Source organism: Cyanistes caeruleus, unplaced genomic scaffold (genome assembly GCF_971803275.1).
Source record: "Cyanistes caeruleus unplaced genomic scaffold, bCyaCae1.hap1.1 HAP1_SUPER_30, whole genome shotgun sequence".
Classification (NCBI taxonomy): Eukaryota; Metazoa; Chordata; class Aves; order Passeriformes; family Paridae; genus Cyanistes; species Cyanistes caeruleus.
Genome location: NW_028256295.1, coordinates 1,105,489 through 1,127,039, shown reverse-complemented (window position 1 = coordinate 1,127,039; position 21,551 = coordinate 1,105,489). Strand labels below are relative to the sequence as shown.

Below are 21,551 nucleotides of genomic sequence, written 5' to 3'. Positions count from 1 at the left end.
AATTGCAATTCTGACTTTCTCTCAGGTTAAGGCCCCACGTTGGGCGCCAAAATATGTACTAGTTTGAAATCAAACCAGTGAGAGATCGCAAGTCAGAATTATAATTTAATAGGAAAATGATAAAAAGAATAAATGCAATAATATCAAAAACACTGACAGAGTCAGAATACAGCCTGGAACCCTGTTAGGGTGATGGTAGTCGTCCAGATGAGGTGGTCTTGTTGAAGCGTGATCCTCTGGAAGAAAGGGGGTCTGGTCTTCAGCTGAAAGTCCAGCAGTAGCTCCTGTCCTCTGGAAGTCCCGTAGGTAAGGGCTGCCGTGGTGTTCGAATTCTCAGCTTATATCCAGTATGGAATGCTTGGCTCCTCCCTCGGGGAGGAGCATCTCACAATGAGATGGTGAGTCATGAGATAAGGCCTTGATGAGCCATTAACAGAAAACAGTCCAGGAGGAAGTTATCTCTGAGTCATGCAGCAAGGCAGTGGTGGGCCCATTAACAGGGGACAATACAGAGGGAAGTTATCTATGAGTCATGGGGCAGGGCATTGATGGGCCCATTAACAGAAGGTAGCCCGGGGGGGGGGGGGGAGGCAGGGAGCACTGCCTCACCTGGTTTCAACAGTACATGAGGATGGTGATAGAATATACTGCAACCCAGGACACATGGCAACCACCCCTGGCATGGGGTCTCCATGGAGCTGCCAAGGGACTGACCATAGCAGCAGGGGCTGTGATGGTTGTCATGGAACCAGACCATAACAATGGGTCAGATGTTGCCATGGGAACAGACCACAACAGGGAGACAGCTCTGGCCAGGAGCAGCTCCTGAGCACAGCCCAGCAGGGCTGGGGCCCTGCCAGGGCAGCTCAGGGACACAGAGAGCAGGCCCAGACAGAGCTGCCAGGGGCTCAGCACTGGCAGGGGCGGTGGGATGTGCCAGAGGGGGCTGTGTCACAGCAGCACCTCTGTGGCTGTGTCCTGGAGCCCCAGAGCAGCTGTGATGTCAGAAAGGGGCTGTGTGACAGCTCCGAGTGGGCTGTGTGAGGTCACAGATGGGGCTGTGACATCCCAGAGTTTGTTGTGTGAGGTCACTGAGCAGCTGCAGCATCACAGAGGGGATCCTGTGACATCACAGAGCAAGCTGTGACTTCAGAGTGTGGCTGTCTGACATCACAGTGTGGGCTGGGTGATATCACTTAGTAAGTTGTGATGTGAGAGAGGACTGTGACACTAGAGGTTAGATGTACAACATCACAGAGAGGGTTGTGACATCACTGAGCAGACTGTGACACCACATGGTTGTGATATGAAATTCTAGAGTGGGCAGTGACATCATAGAAGAGCCATGTGACATATCAGGACAGGTTGTATGACATCACAGTGCTGACTGTGACATCACAGAGTGAGCTATGACATCAAATGTGGCTGTGTGATATCACAGGAGGCTGTGTGACATCACAAGGTGTTTTTGTGGCATATGGGAAGAGATGTGACATCACAGAATGGTGGTGTGACATCCCAGGGCAGGTTGTGTGACACCACTGAGTGGGCTGTGACATCCCTGGTGGCTGTGTGACATCTCGAGGTCACTGGGGAGGTCACTCTGCCCCAACTTCCCTCACAGTTCCCCCCAGAGAAGTCCAACCCTGCCCTTGCAGCAGCCTGTCTGCACAGAAACACTTCCAGGGCTCTCTGCATTTCCCTTCCCTCACTCTTGCCTCACTCACACACCTCCCAACAACCCACTTGGTGCTTTCAGCTGCAAGGAGTTCAAAGCTTGTCTGTCCTTCAGCAGCTGCTCTAATTCTGCCTTCAGACAACTCTGGGGTTGTGTTTATTGTAGAACTCCCTGTGTGTCTGAAACATTCCTTGTGTGGCTCTGCCTTGGGGAAGGGGAACCTCCTTGGTGGCACCTTGGGCTTGGCACACACTTGAGGAGGGTGTCTGTTTTCCATGGGGAAACTCAGCAGTTTTAGATTGCTAAAATCAAAGAAGCAAAACCCCTCTTTGCCTGAGTGCAGCCAGTTCTGTGAGCAAAGCAGGTCCCAGGAGAGTGAGGAGAGACAGGATGGGGCTGGGGAATGTGGAGCAAGGTTGTCCCCACTGGGTCAGACCTCAAGGCACAGCTTCTCTGACCTGGCCAGACCTCCTTAGGAGAGACCCTGGATCAATATCCACCACTGAATGCTGCAATCACCTCTGCTCTAAAGAGAACAGTAAAAAAAAAAGACACCTCTTAAAATAGGAACAGATATTTCTTAGAAGCTCTTTGAACTATTTCTTCATAAGTATTGTAGGAAACTTTCCTAGAAAATGCACCAGACCAGAGGGAAATCAAGGCACAGCCATGGTTTGTTAGGATTTGCTTGATCCTAATGAGCCCCGTGGTGCATTTGGAGCTGAGCCCTTGAACCTCAGGGCCTGAGAGGAGATTGCACAAACCTTTCCAGGAGCCCAAGTCAGAGGAAAAACCCAAAGTGTCTCCAAATGTTAATGGGTACCACTGAGGTCCATCCCCAGCACAGGCTCCTCATGGACTCCTTGGAGGAGAGAACTGGAGGCCAGGATTGCACAAAAACCTCCCAGAGACTCAGTGTGGGAAGGAAAATCCAAAGTAGCTGAAAAAGCCCTGAGTATCTCAAAGTATTGATGAGCCCCACTGAGTGTCAATGCAAAGCTCCCAAGGGACTCGTTAAAGCAGATAATTGGGGCCATGATTGCACAAACTTCTCAGAGACTCAGTGTGGGAAGGAAAAAGGAAAGTGCCTTAAGAACCTGAAGTACCTTGAAGCATTAATGAGCCCCACTGAGTGTTGTTACTGACAAAGGCTCTCAAGGGACTAATTACAGCAGATAATTGGAGGCCAGGATTGCACAAAGCTCTCAGAGACTCCAAGGCAAAAGCCGAAATCCTTTGAAAAAGCTGCAGTCCCTGGAGCATGAAGGAGCCCCCAGGGCCATTCCTGAGCAAGGCTCCCCAGGGACTCCTTCCAGCAGATCCCTGAGGCCACTGGCATGTGGGCTAGGGGGGATGCTGAGGGCAGGCCAAGGGGGTGACAGTGGCCAGCCTTGCTGGGGCTGTGCCAGGAGGCCCCAGGGCCTCAGGACAAGGTGTCTCCTCACAGCCCTTGCTGGCACAGCTTTGGCTGCTGTGGCCCAGGGCACCAAGCCTTGGCTTCTCTTTGTCCCCAGCTGTCATCAGTGCCTCCAGTTCTCTGCTCTGCCTGGGGCCTGGGGACACTTTCTCAGTCACATCCCTCAGTGGGACCCATTAAAAGTGAAAGAAACTTTGGAGTTGGATTCTGACTTGGAGCTCTTGAGAGCTTTCTTCCCCTCCCTCTCAGGGACTGATGTTCAGGGCCCCAGCACAAAGCCCCAAGAGGCTCATTAAAGTCCTGCTGCTGTGTCTGTGCTGCTGAGCTGGGCCGGGCTCCTGGCACAGAGGCAGCTGCTGGAAACCAAGAAGAGCTTCAAAAGCACATTTCTCTTGCTGAGCAGCTCTTCTGCCAGCCCAGCAGGGCTGGGGCACTGCCTGCAGCCACCCTGGGCACAGCCCAGAGGCACAGAGAGCTTCAATCAGTCAGGGCTGGGAAGGTGCTGAGAAGTGCCTGGGGCAGAATCCCTGCCAGCCCTTGACACAGGAAGCCTCTGGCTGCAGGACAATGCAGCTGCAGCTCCTGGAGGCATCTCCTCAAGCTGGAACATGCCAGTGCCTACAGACTCTGTGAGTGCATTCTCTGCCTGTCCCTTGTGCAGAGCAGCCAGGGGTGCCCAGGGCTGTCCTGCAGAGCAGGGTCCTGCAGCCCAGGGCGCTGTGCTGGGGCAGGGACTCTGCTGCCTGCCAGGGACAGCTCTCAGCCGGCCCGGGGAGCTGCTCCCAGCGCTGGGGAGAAGCTGTGGGGGGAAGGAGCCACCCTGAGCAGGGCAGGGGCTGCTGCTGAGAGGGGCTGGGTGGGGCAGGGCTGCTCCCAGCTCCAGACCTGCCTGGGCACAGCTCCAGAGGACACTTCCCAAAAGAAGGTGAGCCTGGGATTGCTGTAAAGATCAGGAGCTTTCCTGAGACTATTTTCAATTTCTTTCTTCAAGCAGGGTGGAAAAGTTGAGATGATGACAAAAAGATTTTTGCTTTTTATATATGTTTAATAAATTTTTAAATCTGTAAACTATTATTATATAGTTATAAAATTATAATCCTTAATTAACTCTATTAAACTAGTATTATATACTTATATAACTATTATCCTTAATTAACTCTAGTATGTTTCCTAACCTTTCTCTTAGAGTTTAGAACAATAAACTGCCCTTCTAAATACATTTCTGAAATATCATATTGTCTTATCATCAGAAAGAGGAGCTACAAGAAGAGCATTTTGTTTTGTAACCAGAATGTGAGCAGTCATAACAAAAAGTGGGGCAAAGAAACCCTTGGACCTACTCTAATAGATTGTCTCAGGGGTGTGTAACTGGGGCAGCTGAATCTCCTATTGAATGTTTCCGTTAAATATCCTAATTAATCAATCTTAATAAATTGCTGAAATAAGGGGCTGGGTGTGCCTCATCCCTACTGGGACACCTGAAAGTTTCCAATAAAGCTGTTTTTTCTTTACTGTTCTGTTACTGTTTCTTTACTCTTGCAGAAGGTTATTTTTCTCTTTTGATTATAGGCAACATTCAGGGATCCCTCTGCTCTGGGCAGGGTCTGGTTTATGCCAGGGTGACACAGGAGTGTGATTGTGCTCTGATTCCAGCCAAAGGTGCAAACCCAGGGCAGTTGGGAACAAGCCCATCCAGCCCCTCACCTTCCCTAAGCCACAGGGAATCCTTTGCCTCTCACATCTCTCGGTGGGAAATTCTGAGTGCAGCCGAAATGCTGGGGATTTCTGACCTCAGAGAACCAGGAATGATTTGTGGGTAGGAAGACAATTCATAAAACCAACTCCTGCCACCTATTTCCTTTAGAAGTGTGTGTGCAGATGCTACCAAGCCCTTCTGCATTACGAGTGATGCCCTTGACAAATCCTGAATTTCCAGCCTTTTCCCTCTCCTGCATGGCCACAAACCCAGGGCGGCAGGTCAGGGATGGCTCCTGGAGAGCCCCAGGCACAGGCCTGGCTGCTCCTGGCACACTCAGACAGCACAGCTGGAGCTCAGTCAGGGACCTGGGTGAAGATTTTCCCAGAGCAGGAACAAGGGTGGGTGAGTCCCAGTCTCTCCTGATTTGTCACTGCTCTTTTTCTTCATGAACAGGTCCCCATGTGCAGCCACAGCAAATGTCCAACAGCAGCTCCATCAGCCACTTCCTCCTGCTGGCATTGGCAGACACGCGGCAGCTGCAGCTCCTGCACTTCTGCCTCTTCCTGGGCATCTCCCTGGCTGCCCTCCTGGGCAACGGCCTCATCATCAGCGCCGTAGCCTGCAGCCACCACCTGCACAGCCCCATGTTCTTCTTCCTGCTCAACCTGGCCCTCACTGACCTGGGCTGCATCTGCACCACTGTGCCCAAAGCCATGCACAATTCCCTCTGGGACACCAGACACATCTCCTACACAGGATGTGCTGCACAGCTCTTTTTTTTTGTGTTCTTCATCTCAGCAGAGTTTTCCCTGCTGACCATCATGTGCTACGACCGCTACGTGTCCATCTGCAAACCCCTGCACTACGGGACCCTCCTGGGCAGCAGAGCTTGTGCCCACATGGCAGCAGCTGCCTGGGCCAGTGCCTTTCTCTATTCACTGCTGCACACAGCCAATACATTTTCCCTGCCCCTGTGCCAGGGCAATGCCCTGGGCCAGTTCTTCTGTGAAATCCCACAGATCCTCAAGCTCTCCTGTTCACACGCAAACCTCAGGGAACTTGGGCTCATTGCAGTCAGTGCCTGTTTAGCACTTGGCTGTTTTGTGTTCATTGTTTTCTCCTATGTGCAGATCTTCAGGGCTGTGCTGAGGATCCCCTCTGAGCAGGGACGGCACAAAGCCTTTTCCACCTGCCTCCCTCACCTGGCTGTGGTCTCCCTGTTTATCAGCACTGCAGCATTTGCCCACCTGAAGCCCCCCTCCATCTCCTCCCCATCCCTGGATCTGGCAGTGTCAGTTCTGTACTCGGTGGTGCCTCCAGCCCTGAACCCCCTCATCTACAGCCTGAGGAACCAGGAGCTCAAGGCTGCAGTGTGGACACTGATGACTGGATGGTTTCAGAAACATTAAACTGCTGGCCAATTTCTGCAAATCACTTTTAACAAAAGCCACCTTTGATATTTCTTATTGGTTTAATTTTGGAGGATCTTTTCTGTTGTTTTACTTATCAATATAAGTAAATATATCCACAATAAAATGTCATTATTTGTGCCATTTCTCATTTTGTTTCTCCTTCCACCTTCCTTGTGGTCACACACTGTGCCAATTAGGGGCTGTGCTCTTGCTGGATTTAAAGGAACTAAAGGATGTCCCAGCAAAGTTTTCTCCAGAGATGCCCCTTTTGTTCCCTCCTCTGGAGCTGCAGCAGCAGTGTCTGTGTGCAGAGCTGGGGGCAGATCAGTGCTGGCACAGCAGCTGTGCCCAGGAGCAGCAGCACTTGGTGTTGCCAGTGCTGCTCCCGTGCCACTGCCCCGCTGCCCTCCTGGCCCTGGTGTTGCTGCAGGGCCTGAGTGCTCTCGGGGCCGGGCACAGCCCTGGGGGTGGCAGTGCCGGGGCTGCAGCAGGGACAGGCCATGGGCACTGCTGGGGCAGCGCTGACGCCTCAGGGCAGGGCCTGGCGGCTCCAGGCTCCTTGCCCAGGCTCTCTCAAGAACACGGCCAGGCCAAAGCTCAGCACAGAAAACCCCCGTGAGCAGCCCCAGGGTGGCCGTGGGCAGGCTGGGGGCAAACAGCATGGCTGGGGCTCTGCAAGGTCCCTGGGGGAGACGGGAAGGAGCAGCAGAGCAGGGGCTGATCCATCCCCACTGCGCTGGACACCCCAGGGCAGCGTCCCAGAGCGTCCTCATGGAGCTGCCCACAACATCCCCCCTGTGCAGCCCTGGCCTCTCCCCCAGCTCAGAGAGGTGCTGCATCCTTGTAGGCACATGTCATGAATAAAATCTCTCAAGAAATCCACCCAGGATAAAATACTGTGTTTAGTTATGTACAGTTAATGTTCTTATCCCATTTGTAAACCTTGTACCCCTTGTTTACTCTGATGGTTATTAGTAATTACTTATTAATTAAATAATTAATTAGTAATTAATTATTTACCAGTTTCTGAAGTGTTTTAAAGGTTCTTATGAGACATTCCTGTACCCTTTCCCCTTACTTCCCTGCTACCTTGTAACAGAGCTGCTCCCATGGGGGCTAAATCCAACTAACAAAAGCAACCCATTAGAAAGGTGTGCCACAGAACAAGGCAACTCCCATGGTCCCTGTGCCACACTAGAACAAAGAAACTCCCAGGAAGCTGTGTAACCGAGTAATATACAAACTAAGGCATGCAGGACACCAAAACAATGAGCTAACAGGAATAAAAGGACAAGGAAACATATTCGAGCAAGCTATGATGCAAGATCATCTCCCTGCATCACCTAAACCTGCTTAGAAACCATCTTCCTGCATCACCATGACCTAAGAGGTCTGGAAAGGACTGACAGCCCTAGAGAGCGAACCAGGACGACAGGTCCCTGGCTACTCTCATGAGGATGGAAGCCCCAGCTCTGCAGTGTGTGCTGCAAAGCTGAATTGTGTCTCCTCTTTGGAGCTGACAGTGTGGGAATGGCCGTGGTGCAAACAACCCCTTGGGCCCCTGCACCCCAAGAGCTGAATCCTAATAAAGGCATCAAACAGGAGTCTTGTCTCCTGGCCAATTTCTTTCAATTACCATGTGCTGCACAGGCCGTGGCCGAGGGGGCCTGGACCCACCCGGAGCTCCTCCCGGAGCCCAGCGGACTCCAGCTCAGCAGGGCCGGCAGCGGGGCACGGCTTAGGCTCGGCAAGGTGTGAGCAGCCGTGGTCCGGCCCAGCCTCAGCCGGGGTCCCGCAGCCTCCCGTCCCCACCCGGTCACTGCTGGGGCCAGCCCGGCCCCGCCAGGCCGAGCCTGTGCGATTCAGCCCTTCTGGGACACAGAGCCAGAAAGACTTCAGCCCTGAAGCAGCAGGCTTTGAGTTCAAGCCTTGGGAAGCACTTGCCAAAGGCTTGATGGCAATTCATACATTCATCAAGTCACCCCACTGAAAGTTATGTTTCTAGAATCTTCCCGTATCTCTCCCCCGATTGGTTGCAATTCATCACAGTATTTTGCATCTTTCTAACCCCAGTCTGTGTCTGGACCCATGCCCTCAGACTGCGCCCTCACACCTCCCCTAGATATTGTTGTGTCTGCCCCTAGGCCTGGTCTTTGCTCTTTGCTCCTGTGCTGCGCAGGCTTTATGGGCCTCATCCCTACTTGATTTTCCTATTCCAGTTGGTTTTGGGGACTCCAGTGAACCCGCTCCTTTAATTTCCTCCTCGGTTGCCCGGGTGTCAGGGGACCCTGAAGCTTTAAGGATTGTTGTGGCCACTGTCAGCACGACTGCAAGGGCCGCAGTGCAGCGGGGCCCGGCCCGACCGGCAGCCGGGTACCTCCTCAAAGGTGGAAGCAAGAGAGAGATTTCCCGGGCTTGCCTGTCTGCAAAATGTCAGTCTCACCGAGGTGGATCCAGCTTTTTAAATGCTTTAATAGGTAGTCAGTTCCCACAGCTAGCCAGCTCTTGGATTTTGCTTGGCACAGGGGCAGCTCTCGCTTAGCAGCTCCTCTCAGTAAAATCATTTCCATGGGGGGCTTCTTCCCTGCTCACCAAATAGCAATTCATGCAAAAGCAGCACAAACTGTTCTTCCTGTCCTCCTATCTTTGCCAGAGAGTGCCTTTCAAAGGGATAATAATTGGGAGCGAGGGGGTTTACATTTTCCATTGCAAAGGAGCCTCCTGCCTCCCTTAGCAGGCCCCTGTCTTTCAAACGAAGACACACACGGTCTCCTTTTGCACCTTCACTTGGCCCCAGCCACTCCTGATCATTTGAAGGAGCGGCTCAGAAGAAGGGGCTGCAATCCCCCAAGGCCTGGGCTGCTCCAGGCCGCTCCTGGTGCCTTGGGCTGTTGAAGGGGTGCCGGGGTGGCCTTTGTGACACAGGCACGGGGTGCCGGGGTGGCCTTTGTGACACAGGCATGGGGTGCCGGGGTGGCTTTTGTGACACAGGCACGGGGTGCTGGGGTGGCCTTTGTGACACAGGCACGGGGTGCCGAGGTGCCCTTTGTGACACAGGCACGGGGTGACAGGGTGGCCTTTGTGACACAGGCACGGTGCGTCAGGGCCCGTGGTGACGCGGGACCTTGCGGTGCCCAAAGTCCATTGTGACATGGCAGAGCCCTGCCCCGACTGGGGGGTATATAAAGGGCTTGTGGGGCCCGGGTCAGTCCCAGGACAGTGGCTGTGTCCAGGTACCTCTGTGCGTCAGAGGACTGCAGGCACGGAGGAGGAGAAGGCGAAGCCCAAGTCCCAGCCCCCCAGGCCCTGGCCCGGCTCACAGAGAGCCCAGGCCTTGAGGGAGCAGCAGGAGGAGGCTGAGAGGGCAAGCAGAGGGAGGAGAGGAGCCGTGGAGTCCTGCGCTGAGGAAGAGCCAGAGCTCTGCCCAGGAGAAATGAACAAGTTCCAGCAAGGGACTCCAGGGGAAGCCTGCACTGAGCCACAGCTGTCCCCAGGAGAAGCCCAGAGCTGCCAGGAGCTCTCTGAATGGGATGAAGGCCTTGAGCAAGAGCTGGTCCAAGTATGGGGGAGCTACTGGCATTTCCGGGACTGGGATGAGGGCAGGGAGCAAGAGCCCTCCCCAGCTGTCTCCGAGTGGGGCGAGTGCAGGGAGCAGGAGCCGTGGCAGGCGGACAGCGATCACTGTCAGGAATTCTCAGATTGGGAAGAATCTCCTGAACAGCGGCTGTCCCCAGGAGAAGGCACGAGCCGCCGGGCACTCTTGGGCTGGGAAGCTTGCCGCAAGCAAGAGCTGTGCCAGGATGGCCAGGAGGTGACTGGAGGCAAAGCAAAGAGAAAATCCTCCAGGTCCAGCTGGGATGATGACAGTGATGGAGAGCTGGCTCAGGACAGCAGGGAATACTGCGACATCCTGTGCAGCCAGCTCAAGGCCTGGCAGCGGGAGGACGATGACTGGGATGAGGTGAGCGTCCTGGAGCTGCACGAGGAAGGAGAAGAGGCCAGGCAGCAGAGACTGGCAGATTGAGCCCAAGAGGGAATCCTGCTGCCTGTCCCTCGAGAAGCTTGGGTGGAGTGCCAGGAGCCCGAGCTGTGCCCACAAGAGCAACTCTGTGCTGGGCCTGGCCCTCTGGCAGCCCAAGCCACAGTGGAAGATGTCTCTTCTCCTGGGCAGCTGCTTCCCCACAGGAAAGGCCGCTCACTCTTGAGGCGGGCGCTGCGGGCACTGCAGGCGCTGCGGGGGCTGCAGGGGCTGCAGGGGCTGTTCCGCTGCCCCTGCCTGGCGGCACAGCCACAGGATCAGCGCCCGCTGCCAGCAGCGCCAGGCTGCAGATGGCGGCTGCCCCGCGGCCTGCCCGGCGCCCCGAGGGAGCCGCACGGGCTGCCCCGGCCTGCGCTGGCCCTGCGGGCCGAGTTGGCCCCGGCCGCTCTGCGGCACCCCCGGGGCAGCTCCCCGAGGACACACGGCAGCCCAAAGTGGCACCCGAAGGGGGACCCTCGCTGCCGGGGCTCAGCGCCGCATCCCGGCCCATCGTCTGGACGGGAAGGCACCTGGAAAGTCATCGGCTCCCAGCGGCAGCCTGGCACCGCCAGCGGCACCCCTGCACCGGGTCCCCGAGGGCCACAGCCACACGGCTCTTGGCCCTTTGCAGGGACACTGGCTCCAGCTCCTCCCTGCTGGACTCCAAGGCCATTTCCTCTCCTCCGGAAAGGACTCCATGCTGATCCTGGGGCACTTTGGCCCTGAGGAATGGACACAGACAGGAGGTGTTGCTCCCAGGACACGACGGCGGCCTGCTGGACTGCAACACACGCAATTCTAACAAAGGAAAAGAAACTTTTAGGAAACTTTTAGGAAACGTTTCGGAAGTAATAGTAGGAAAGAAAAAAACCCCAACCCCCTCCCCCGCCCCCCAACCTGCATAAGACCCTCCAGAAACCAAAAAATGATAAAGAATAAGAACAGGAATATTAGGAAGAAGAGGTAGAAGCTGAAGTAGATGAAGACGTACTTAAAACATGGAAAACTAAGAATAAGAATAAAATGTTGGAGTCTGGAATACAGAGTGTGTGCCCTTGTTTCTGATACTTAGTTATAAGATCCAGTTATAAGTTCCCCCAGGCAGGGCAGGTCCCTGGGTGCTGCCCCTGGCCCAGATAGTTTTCAGATGGGAAAAACTATCAGAAGTAATGTTTTAGAAGACAAAATGTCTTCCCTGCTGACAGCACCGTAAGGAATAGCTGCAGGGCAGAGTTTTAAAAGCAGAGGTTGTCTTGACCTCTCTACAGCCTTGCATGGTGCTCAGCATGATAGATCAGGGGAAAAAATATTATTGTGGTGTGGTAGCAGCCTCAGGGAGACAAAGAGTTACATTGTCCTACCCCAAACCCCTTGTGAAGGGTGGCCCAGGAGTTCTGATTGGGTTTGAGTCCCTGAGGGGCTCTCCCTTGCTGTGCTTCTACTGGTCCCTGACCCTGAACTCCACCCTCAAAGGTGGAAACCCTCGGGGGTTCTGTCCCTCAAAAACCCCTGCTGTGCCTCTGTTTAGGGCTCTCTGTTCAGGACCTGACTTTGTTCCCATGCTGAATAAATGGTTTTGTGAACCGGGAGCCCGTCTCGGTTGGTGTTTGATGCTGGTCCCCAGAATCCTGCTGCTTCCCTGGATGAGATCCTGGAGTTGCTGACTGCAACATATGGTGAGAGAATGCGTGGCATCCAGTGAAGCAAGAGAACAGCAGGACCCGGCTCCATGGACACCTCGTAAGTCACCGGCTGATGGTCTGAGAGACGGCGAGACCCCTGCCTAAGAAATGAGGACTCGAGAGTACCTGGCAGGAAGGCTGGGTTGGGAGTGCCTCGGGCATGGGGAAGAAAAGGGCTTACGGAGGTGTGGGAGCCGGGACCAGACGCTGGGACACCTTACATCACCCAACGAGACATATTATGGACAATTATATTAACACTATGGACGATTACATTAACATTATGGACGATTATGGATGGTATGGCTCTCACGGTGGACTGTTTTTGTCTTCTGTGAAGTTCCTTTTTTTTTTTTTTTGGTGTATACCTCCCTGTTCCTTCCCCTTTCCTCTGTTCCTAAGGGCAGGACAAAGGGTGAAAAAAGCCAAGATGGCTCAGGGCTGCTGCCAGCTCCCCATCACCCCGGTGTCTTTCTGCCATCCCATCCCCTGTTTTCCTGAAGGCAGGCAAGGGACGGAGAACATCCAGAGTGATGCAGGTCTGCTGCCGTCTGCCCGCCGTTCCATGTCCTCCTTCACCCCCTGTCTTTCCATATTCCCCGTTCCCGGTCCAGGAAAGTCCATCCCGGCCTCCCCCCATCTCAAGATGGCTCTGGCCACGCGGTCTGGGATCCCTTGTTTCCCGCCTTACTCCTTCTTTTCCAGCCCCGAACCTTCCCTTCCCCCAGTAACTCCTGCTTCGCTCCCACCCCTTTGTTTGGTGCTCCACCCCTGGGGGCTCTGCCTTTTCCATCCTGGGCAACACCTCCTCCGGGGAGATCGAAACTGGAACTGAGCTCCCAGAGCCAGTGTTTCACCGAGATCATCTAAAGCAGCTACACCCATATGGGAACCAGAGCCGAAACTGGAGATTGAAGAACTCTGCCCATCGTGAGAGGAGATCTAAGAGCTGCACCCTTCCTAAAAGAGAATCCTAAACTGGAAGAGACTGAACTAAAAAACCATTATGTTTGCATTAAGTACCATCACCGTTTAATTTGCCCGGCGTGGTCCGAGATTTAAATGTTTGTTTTCAATTTTGTTTTTTCTGTTTGCTTAATGTGTTTTGTTATTGAGTTTTTGTTGTCCCACAAAGCAAAGCGGGTGCTCTGTGGAGGAGGTGAGATTTTAAGGTGTATGTTTGGAAACATTTTAAGCTCATAATTGAAATTAAAAAAATAAAAATAAAAAAAAAAAAAGGAGCAGATGTGGCAGCAGCCTCAGGGGAGACAAAGAGTTACATTGTCCCACCCCAAATCCCTTGAGAAGGGCAGCCCAGGAGTTCTGATTGGGTTTGAGTCCCTGAGAGGCTCTCCCTTGCTGTGCTTCTACTGGGCCCTGACCCTGAACTCCACCCTCAAAGGTGGAAACCCTCGGGGGTTCTGTCCCTCAAAAACCCCTGCTGTGCCTCTGTTCAGAGCTCTCTGTTCTGGACCTGACTTTGTTCCCATGCTGAATAAATGGTTTCATGAACGGGAGCCCGTCTCGGTTGGTGTTTGATGCTGGTCCCCAGAATCCTGCTGCTTCCCTGGACGAGATCCTGGAGTTGTGGACTGCAACAGCAGGGTATTGGATGAAATACACAAATTGACACATTGGGGGACGCAGGATCTATGTGACCACTCCTTGAGGGAGAACATCTGCATAGGGGTTTATGATATAGCAAAGGCCATCACTCAGGGCTGTGTAACATGTCAAAGGGTAAACCAACGAGTGATGACGAAACCCGTACCAGGGGGGAGGGAACTAGCGGAGAGACCCTTCCAAAATGTGCAAATTGATTTCACAGAAATGCCTCTAGCACAGGGATACAAACACCTGCTAGTGATCGTAGATAACCTGACCCATTGGCCAGAGGCTTTTCCCACTTGGAATGAAAGAGCGAGAGTAGTAGTCAAAATACTTTTGGAACATATTGTCCCCAGGTATGGGTTAATCACTAACATAGACTCGGACCAAGGCCCCCATTTCACTGCCCGTGTTCTCCAGGAAACCACTGAAGCCCTGGGGATAAAGTGGAGGTTACACACCCCATGGCATCCCCAGAGCTCCGGTCGGGTAGAATGGATGAATAAGACCATAAAAACGACCTTAACCAAGCTGACTCTGGAGACTAAATTAGATTGGATAAAATGTTTCCCTTTGGCTTTATTACAGATAAGAACCCGACCTCGAGCAGATTTAGGGGTATCCCCCTATGAAATGCTATTTGTACTCCCCTTCCTAATTACCCTTACAGCACTGCCCAGTATACTGAAGGGGAGGAAACCTCAAGGAGGTATTTGGAAACTGTTGTTAAAACTTTAGAAAACCTCAGGAAAAAAGGGTATCTCCCTCAAACTCCTCCCTTTGAGGTAGACACACACCATATCAACCCTGGGGATTGGGTATTGGTAAAATCTGGGGCTAACTCTCCTCTCACTCCAAAGTTTGAAGGATCCTACCAAGTTCAACTCACCACACATACGGCTGTGAGAACCTGGGAAAAAGGGTGGACACACGTGACTCGAGTTAAAGGACCAGTGGCACCACCAGATGGGGAAGTAAACTCCGAAAAAGATCCCTCTAACTGGACTGTTGTCCCCAACACCAAGGACTTGAAAATAACCTTAAGAAGGAAACCCAGAGACTAAAGTCCCCAACCAGGAACTGGAATTACAACAGTTGTTGTTAAGTGTTCTCTTGGCTGCTACATTTGTGGTTAAGTGTTTCTTTAAAGTCTGTGAACTAATGTTAAAGTGTTTTCCAGTTGTGGTTAACTTGTAACTATTATTATTATTATTATTATTATTATTATTATTATTTGAAAAAGTAAAAGAACCCCTCCCCCCCCGAATAAGGCTCCAATTTCCTAGCCAAGACTATATTCCTCCCTGGGCAGCTTTTCCCAAGACCAAAACCGACAACAGTAAAAAGGAGAAGGACAAAAAAAATAATAAATCTGTAAGCCTTGGACTCAGACCCCCAAAAAAGTGTGAGGAAAACCCCAAGAGGCAAGACCAGGGGAGATCAAACATGGTTCCTGCTGGACTCTTGGGAGTCACGGACTGCAGGGAGCCTAAAAGGATCATCACAAGGCTCATGGTAGGTCTGGTGATAGCAATGCACCTCACCAATGCCATGGGGACAGACTCTTGCATGAAATGTTATTATCCCTTGTATGATGGGGAAAATCTAGGGCCCCTGGTAAGGGTCCACACAAATTTGAGTCCTTCTTGTTATAACAAATCACAATTAGAAGAATGCCAAGAAAACAGAAAAACATATTGGATTACCAGAAATACGGCCACTTTTAGAGAACGTCTTTTGGGAGACTGTCCCATGAGGGATACTTGGCTGTGCTTTGAAAAGAACGAACCAGTAAAAGGTGAACCTGATGTGGTAAAGGAGAAAAGAGTGGACATGAGCGTGGGAAATGAAGAATGGGAAAATTTGAGTGGGAAGAACTTGTTCATTGATTTAGTTGAAAAGATCAGCAAGGAATTAAATATAACTGATTGTTGGGTATGTGGGAGTACTAAAATGTCTGATATTTGGCCCTGGGAGGGAATTAGCTTGAAACCTTGAGAAATTCTAAGCATAAAATGAACTGGGGAAGGCCAAAGCACACCAGGGTATAGGAGAAGAGAAAAATGGGAATTAAAGGCTAAGGTAATTGGGGAAGACTATTCTACAAACTGGAAAAAGATATAGAACCCTGGTGGGGCGGATGGCATGCAAAAGATATAACGAAGAATCTAGGAACTAAATGGGTTCCCCCAGGAGCCCAACCTAAGATATTGATCCTTAGAGAAGAGGGAAAAAGGGTGCATTTATCACAAAGGATATAACCTTTATGAATGTGCAGAAAAAGGGATCAATCCCTTCTGGGGAATTAGAAGCCTATCAAAGCATTGGGAGTACCCCTATGAAGACAGGGAGGGTTTTGGGGAAGCCCCAGATGATTTCTTTTGGATCTGCAGGGATGCAGCTTATACACATCTACCAGGAGACTGGTCAGGTAGCTGCACGATTGGGGTGATAAAGCCAGCTTTCTTCCTGCTCCCAAAAGAAGCTGGCTCAGAGCTTGGAGTACCACTATATGACAACCTAAAGAGGCCCCTAAAAAGGAAGAAGAGGAGTGTAACAAGCACAGGAGGGACCCAGAATTGGAAAGGAACAGTCTGGACCCTGGAGGAAATAATAAGAACTTATGGGCCAGCGACCTGGGCCCAGGATGGGTCCTGGGGATATAGGACCCCAATATACATGTTAAATAGAATAATCAGGCTCCAAGCTGTAATTGAAATAACATCAAACAAAACAGTCCTGGCTCTTGATCATATAAGTGACCACCTCTCCCAGACCTGATGTACCTGGTGTACCAACTCCGACTGGCAGTAGATTACCTTCTCGCTGATGAGGGGGGAATCTGTGGGAAGTTCAACACCTCTGAATGCTGCCTAGAAATAGATGATAAAAGTGAAGTAATCTGGAACATTTCTAAAGAGATCAGAAAAATCTCCTACGTAGAGAACCAAGAATGGACGCCGATCCTGAATACTGATTGGTGGGATAGTTTCTGGTCCTTTAAGGGCTGGTGGGAAAAGGTGGCATTCATTGGTATAGCGGGACTAGCAGGACTGTTATTTCTTCCCTGCGTCATCCTGTGTTTGATCAGAATAATTACCTCAGCAATACAGTCTAGCAGCACGATCTGCAACTCGTTAGAAATAACCCAAGAGAATGGAAAAACTAAGATCCTAATGTTAGAAAGTTCAGAGTGGAAAGCAGCAAAAAGGGTATATGACCAACACCAAAGACTAAAGAAGTTTCACTACCAGGAGCCTGAAACAACAAGTTGACGCAGGCTGATGCCTGGTCAAATTAAAAGAGGGGGGATATTGTTATAAATAAAAATCCCAATGTTCAAATTATATGTTCCTGTTTCAATCCCAGTTTGGGTCCCTGGATAAGGGGTTTTGGTGTTGTAAGTCCCAAAAGGGTTCACTGTTAAGAAGTTCATATTTGTTTTATTTCTTTTTGGTGTTGTAAGTCCCAAAAGGATTCACTGTTAAGAAATTTGTACTTGTTTTATCCTTGCATTTGTATCCCCATCCCTTACCCCCTCCCAACCCATCGGGTAATTTAGCTGCTGCTACCCAGGATGAACTTCCCCATTTCCCATAAAGACTTGCACACGGGTGCATATTAAAATCATATTACCACCTGGGAGCAAAGACAGCCCTGGACAACAAGCCACTCTCAGGGAACATCTGGAGGACCCCACTGTGGAGGCAGTGGGGACCTGGGGAGACTGGGTGCGCCAATCTCAGTCCAGCAAGCTGGTTGCCATGACCTGGGCAGGACTTGAGAGGGAAGACACCCCTGGACTTTCGAGCCTGAGACAGAGTCTCCGGGCAATTCTGGTGAGGATAGAGGCTCCAGTTCTGCTGACAGTGGATGACGACAGGCCTGTGTGATCCTCCTCCTCGATGTCAACCATGGGGAGCAGCGGTGGCAGCGCGCACCCCCGAGCCCCCACCTCTAGGCCCAGTTCTCTCTAATAAAGGCTTGTTAAAGGGAGCAGAAGGTCTCCTGGCCCTTTAATTCACCGCACCTGCAGTGCCGGGGTAGGAGGCACAGCTGGGAGGAGGGAGGGGTGGGGGGAAGCTGGTTTTAGGGCTATTAATTTACTTCTCACAATCCTTCTCTGAGCTTTCGGAGTTTTCTGCCAGAAATCTCTCTCCTCCCCCACTCATCCACAGGGATTTGGGGCAGTTTTCCCTTTTTGGGAGAAATCCGAGCGATGCACTGAGGCACCTAATTAGAGGTGGGAGAAGTGAGGCTCCAGGGCTTCCCGCTGAGCCGGAGCCACCGAACACCCAGGGCAGGGAAAAGCGGGCCGGGAGCTGCGGAGAACTTTGTTTGTGTTCGGAGCTCAATGGCGGCTCGGGCCGGGCCCGTTCCAGGCCTGTTCCTCATCTCCGCCCTTCCCCTCACACAGCCCGGGGCGGGCCCTGAGAGCGCGGGGCGGGGCTGTGCCGTGTGCAGAGCCCGCCGCTGGCTGCGATTGGCTGCTGCTGCCGTCACTCGTGGCTCTGGCGCGCGCTGATTGGGTAGAGCGGGGACAAGCCCGGCCCCGCTGGCGCCCCCAGGGCGGCCGTGGGGCAGGAGAGCCGCCATTGCCGGAGCGTCTGTGCGGGCCCGGCAGCGGCGGCAGCGGCCGGAGCCCGGTGAGGCGGCGGCGGAGCTCGGAGGCGGCCCCAGCCATCGCAGGTGGGAGCCGCGCTCGGTTCTGCGGGGGCTCGGGGCTCGCTGCGGGCCCGGGAGGGGGCGGCGGGGGGCTGTGGCGGGTGGCTTGTGCCGTGGCCGGCCCGTGTTGGCCGTGGCGTGAGGGCGCTGCGGGAGCGGCTGCCCGCGGTCTCCTTCCCGCTGGGGCCTCGGCAGGAGCCGGTGCCGGAGCAGCGCTGGCTCGTCCCGCTTCGTGTCGGTAGCCCGGAGGTGGCTGCGCTGTGCCCGGGGCTGGGCGGGAAAATTCCCGGCGCCAGAGGTTTGTGTGGCCAAAGGAGCCCGAGGAGCGGTGTGAGAGTGGCTTTATTGCTGCCCAAAGGGAGAGGCCGTGGGGCATTTGCCGTGCGCTCTCTCCAGCTGCTGGAGGACGCGGCCTCGTTTTTGTCCTGATTTTCCCGGCCGCGTGTCCCTGTCCCTTTCCCCACTGGCGGAGGTGCTTGGAAGGTTCAGACTTCCCCATCTGCCTCCTGCATGTCCCGGTTAATATGTACCCACCACTTTTGTATAACATCCGATATTGATAGCTCTGTTAAGTCTTTGTTCTTCTGGAAGTTCAGGAATTTAGCGGGACTTTGTCAGAGCAGCGGTCCTTGCCAATTGGTAACATTTTCTGAAACTGAGGCTTTTTCCCACTGCTTCCTTATGTGCAAGTCCCTGGCCCTATCTGCAAGCAGATTCACTCATTGGCTCTGTTTTTAATTCCTGGGTGTTCTTTGATTTTGGGATTGCTCTCGGTGCCCTCATTCGCTGTCCTTTTGTAGCCGTTTGTGGCTCAGGAGGCCTGGCTGCCCCCTGCATCCCCTTGCTCAGCTGCTGAATGAGCTGCACTCAGCAAGGTGCAGTGCATGGTGAAAAGATGAGAGTTGCTGTAGAACATAAGAGGAGAAACTGCATTAGTTTAACCCATGGTCTGCCAGGGAACCACAAAAATGTTGCCCGTTCCCATCCTTTCCACATTTGGACCGGTACATTACATTTTTCTTATATCCTTTGTTATGTGTTTCTCCACTTTTCCTCTGTGATCTATTTGCCAACAGCAGTTTGAGTCATTTAACTTTCCACAAACTCTGCCTCCTTTTCCTGCTAAAAGACATTCTGACCCCATCCCATGGTGAAATGTTGTGTTCCTCATCTGAGTGGATTGGTTGGGAAGAAAGTCAGGAACTGGAGCTGTCTGGTTGGGTATTATTTTGAGGACATCATGTAATCTAATTATGCCATGGAAATGATAAATTAGTTCTCTGGCTCCAGATATGAATTTGTTAGGGTTCCCCGGGGCTGGTCCATGGTGTTGCAGGATTTGTTCTGGTGGCTGTTTGTCTTTTCCCCATTTTTGGGTGCTCCCTCCAGCCAGGGCTGCATCAATTTTTGGCTTTTCTCTAATTAAATCAGCACATACTTGGATTCCCAACTGATTTTTCTGAACTTGTGGTAGCAAAAAAACCCCAGTGCTCTAATTCACCCTGGATAACATAGAAAGTGAGAGCACAAGCTGGGGTGGTGAGTGGGATGATTCTCCCCCATTTTTTATAGTGAAATTTTCACAACATTGTCCATTTGCAGTTTTCCTTTTTAGCTTAACCAATTTCTGCTGCAGTCAGATATCCTCACCATGGGATCTGCCTTTAGCTGTGCAAATTCCCCTTGTGCCCCCAGGCCGAGCTTGGGGTGAGGGGCAGAGGAATTCAGGCCAATTCCTCCCCCAGGCAGGAACACCCTGGTACATTGTCCAGGCTTTGCCCCTGGGGTGTTAATTTGCATTTCTAAAGCTCCTCTCCTGGCAGCCTGGAATGAAGCTTCTCTTCCAGGGCAGCCACAATGTGGTTTTTTGGGGTTTTTTTAACAATTTTCTATTAACTGTTTACCTTTTAAAGGGCCTCTTTTCAAACTCTTCTACTTTTCAAAATGCAGCTTGAAGGTGAACATGGAAAAACCCATACCATAATTTCGTCATCACTAAGAGCCATGCACAAACATAAAAACAAAAATTAGAAAGCAATCAAATGTTTTATTTTTCTTCTCCTCTGACTAAAAACTGATTCTCACACCCCTGGCCCAAACAGAACTGACACTATAAAATAATTATTACAAAAAATTCTTCCAATGGTGTAATCCATTCACTGAAACTGTGAAAAGCAAAAACTCTCCAAAACGTCTTTAGAAAAATAAGGCATGACTTGATTCTGAACAGAATCATTTCAGCCACACATAGTCTGCATGTGCAGAGAAAATCATTCCATGACATGTGAGTTTTACTAGATGTTTCCTGAACTTTAAGCAGTCTGAACCCATAGAAATCCATTGGTTTAGTGTTCATTGTTTCCAAGTTGTGGAGTCCTTAGTGTTTGGTTTCCTGTTGCACCCGGATTTCTGTGTCTCTGATGTGAATTAGGTCTGCACTCTTGGATTTCCTGCTCAGCCTTTTCCAGACCAGGTGTCTCCAGCTGTGCCAGGGCAGTGTCTGGGGTAGATGTTGGTTGATGTTTGCTGTGGGGCCTTGATGTTTTGTTGATGGTCGTTGTCTTTGTGGGAATCTTTTGGGCTCTTCCCAGTCTGTTGAGATGTTAAGGTCATCTCTGCTGAGTGGTGGAACATCCCTTAAAAAAACCCTTTAAAATTCCTTTCCCCAAGGCAAATGCAAACCAAGCCTGACTGGAGAATTCAAATAAAAAATAATTTTACACCTGGTATATTTTCCAATACTCTAATCCCAGCCAGCCCAGAGTGTGAGTGTAATTGAGAGCCAGAGTGGAATTCTCCCGGTGCCTTCCCCAGCAGCTGTGGCGAGGGCAGGCACAGAAAGCCCTGAAGCTCCAGCAGTGCCAGCCAGGATTGTCCCGCAGGGGCTGGAGATGCCAAAGGAGGGTGCCCAGGCCGAGGATTTCAGCACAGGATCTGTGGGCAGGCCCAGGGGCTTCCCCCGCTGGGGAGCCCTGGCTGCTGCTGCCTTGCCTTCAGTGCAGGCTCAGGGGCGGCTCCCATCCTCCTGCTGCAGCCGGGAAATCCAAATCTGCGGGGCTTCAGAGCCCTTGAGCCGAGGCTGAGGGGTCCCCCCGTGTTCAGCTGTGCTGGGGCTGTTTCTGTGCTCAGGGACACTTGGAATGGGCCGTGCCACTTGGCCACCAGAGCTGCTTCTTTCCTCTGCTTCGTCAGGACCCGATGTCCTGCTTGGGTGTGTCGCAGTAGAGATGGACAATGACACCTGTTTCTTCTTCCACCATAGCCAAAGCTTTATTGCACACAGCTTATATTTACATGGTTATCAGAAGGCACCGTGCTTAATTCCAGTTGGTTGGGAACTCAGTTCACTGGTTGGTAATGGTGAGTGTACAC

At 52.0% G+C, this 21,551-nt stretch overlaps 1 protein-coding gene across 3 annotated transcripts in view; it reads right to left on the bottom strand.

The window, feature by feature from the left end:
• The window catches only part of LOC147645241 (uncharacterized), a 234,263-nt gene that overhangs the window by 5,751 nt on the left and 206,961 nt on the right, over positions 1-21,551 (bottom strand). For 2 of the 3 annotated variants that reach the window (XM_086874803.1, XM_086874805.1), the window contains exon 1: positions 158-499. The exons of the other annotated variant lie outside the window; for it this stretch is intronic. The gene's annotated coding sequence lies outside the window, so the exon portion shown is untranslated. Of the gene's footprint in view, positions 1-157; positions 500-21,551 lie in introns of those variants that run through there. 3 annotated transcript variants of the gene reach the window in all.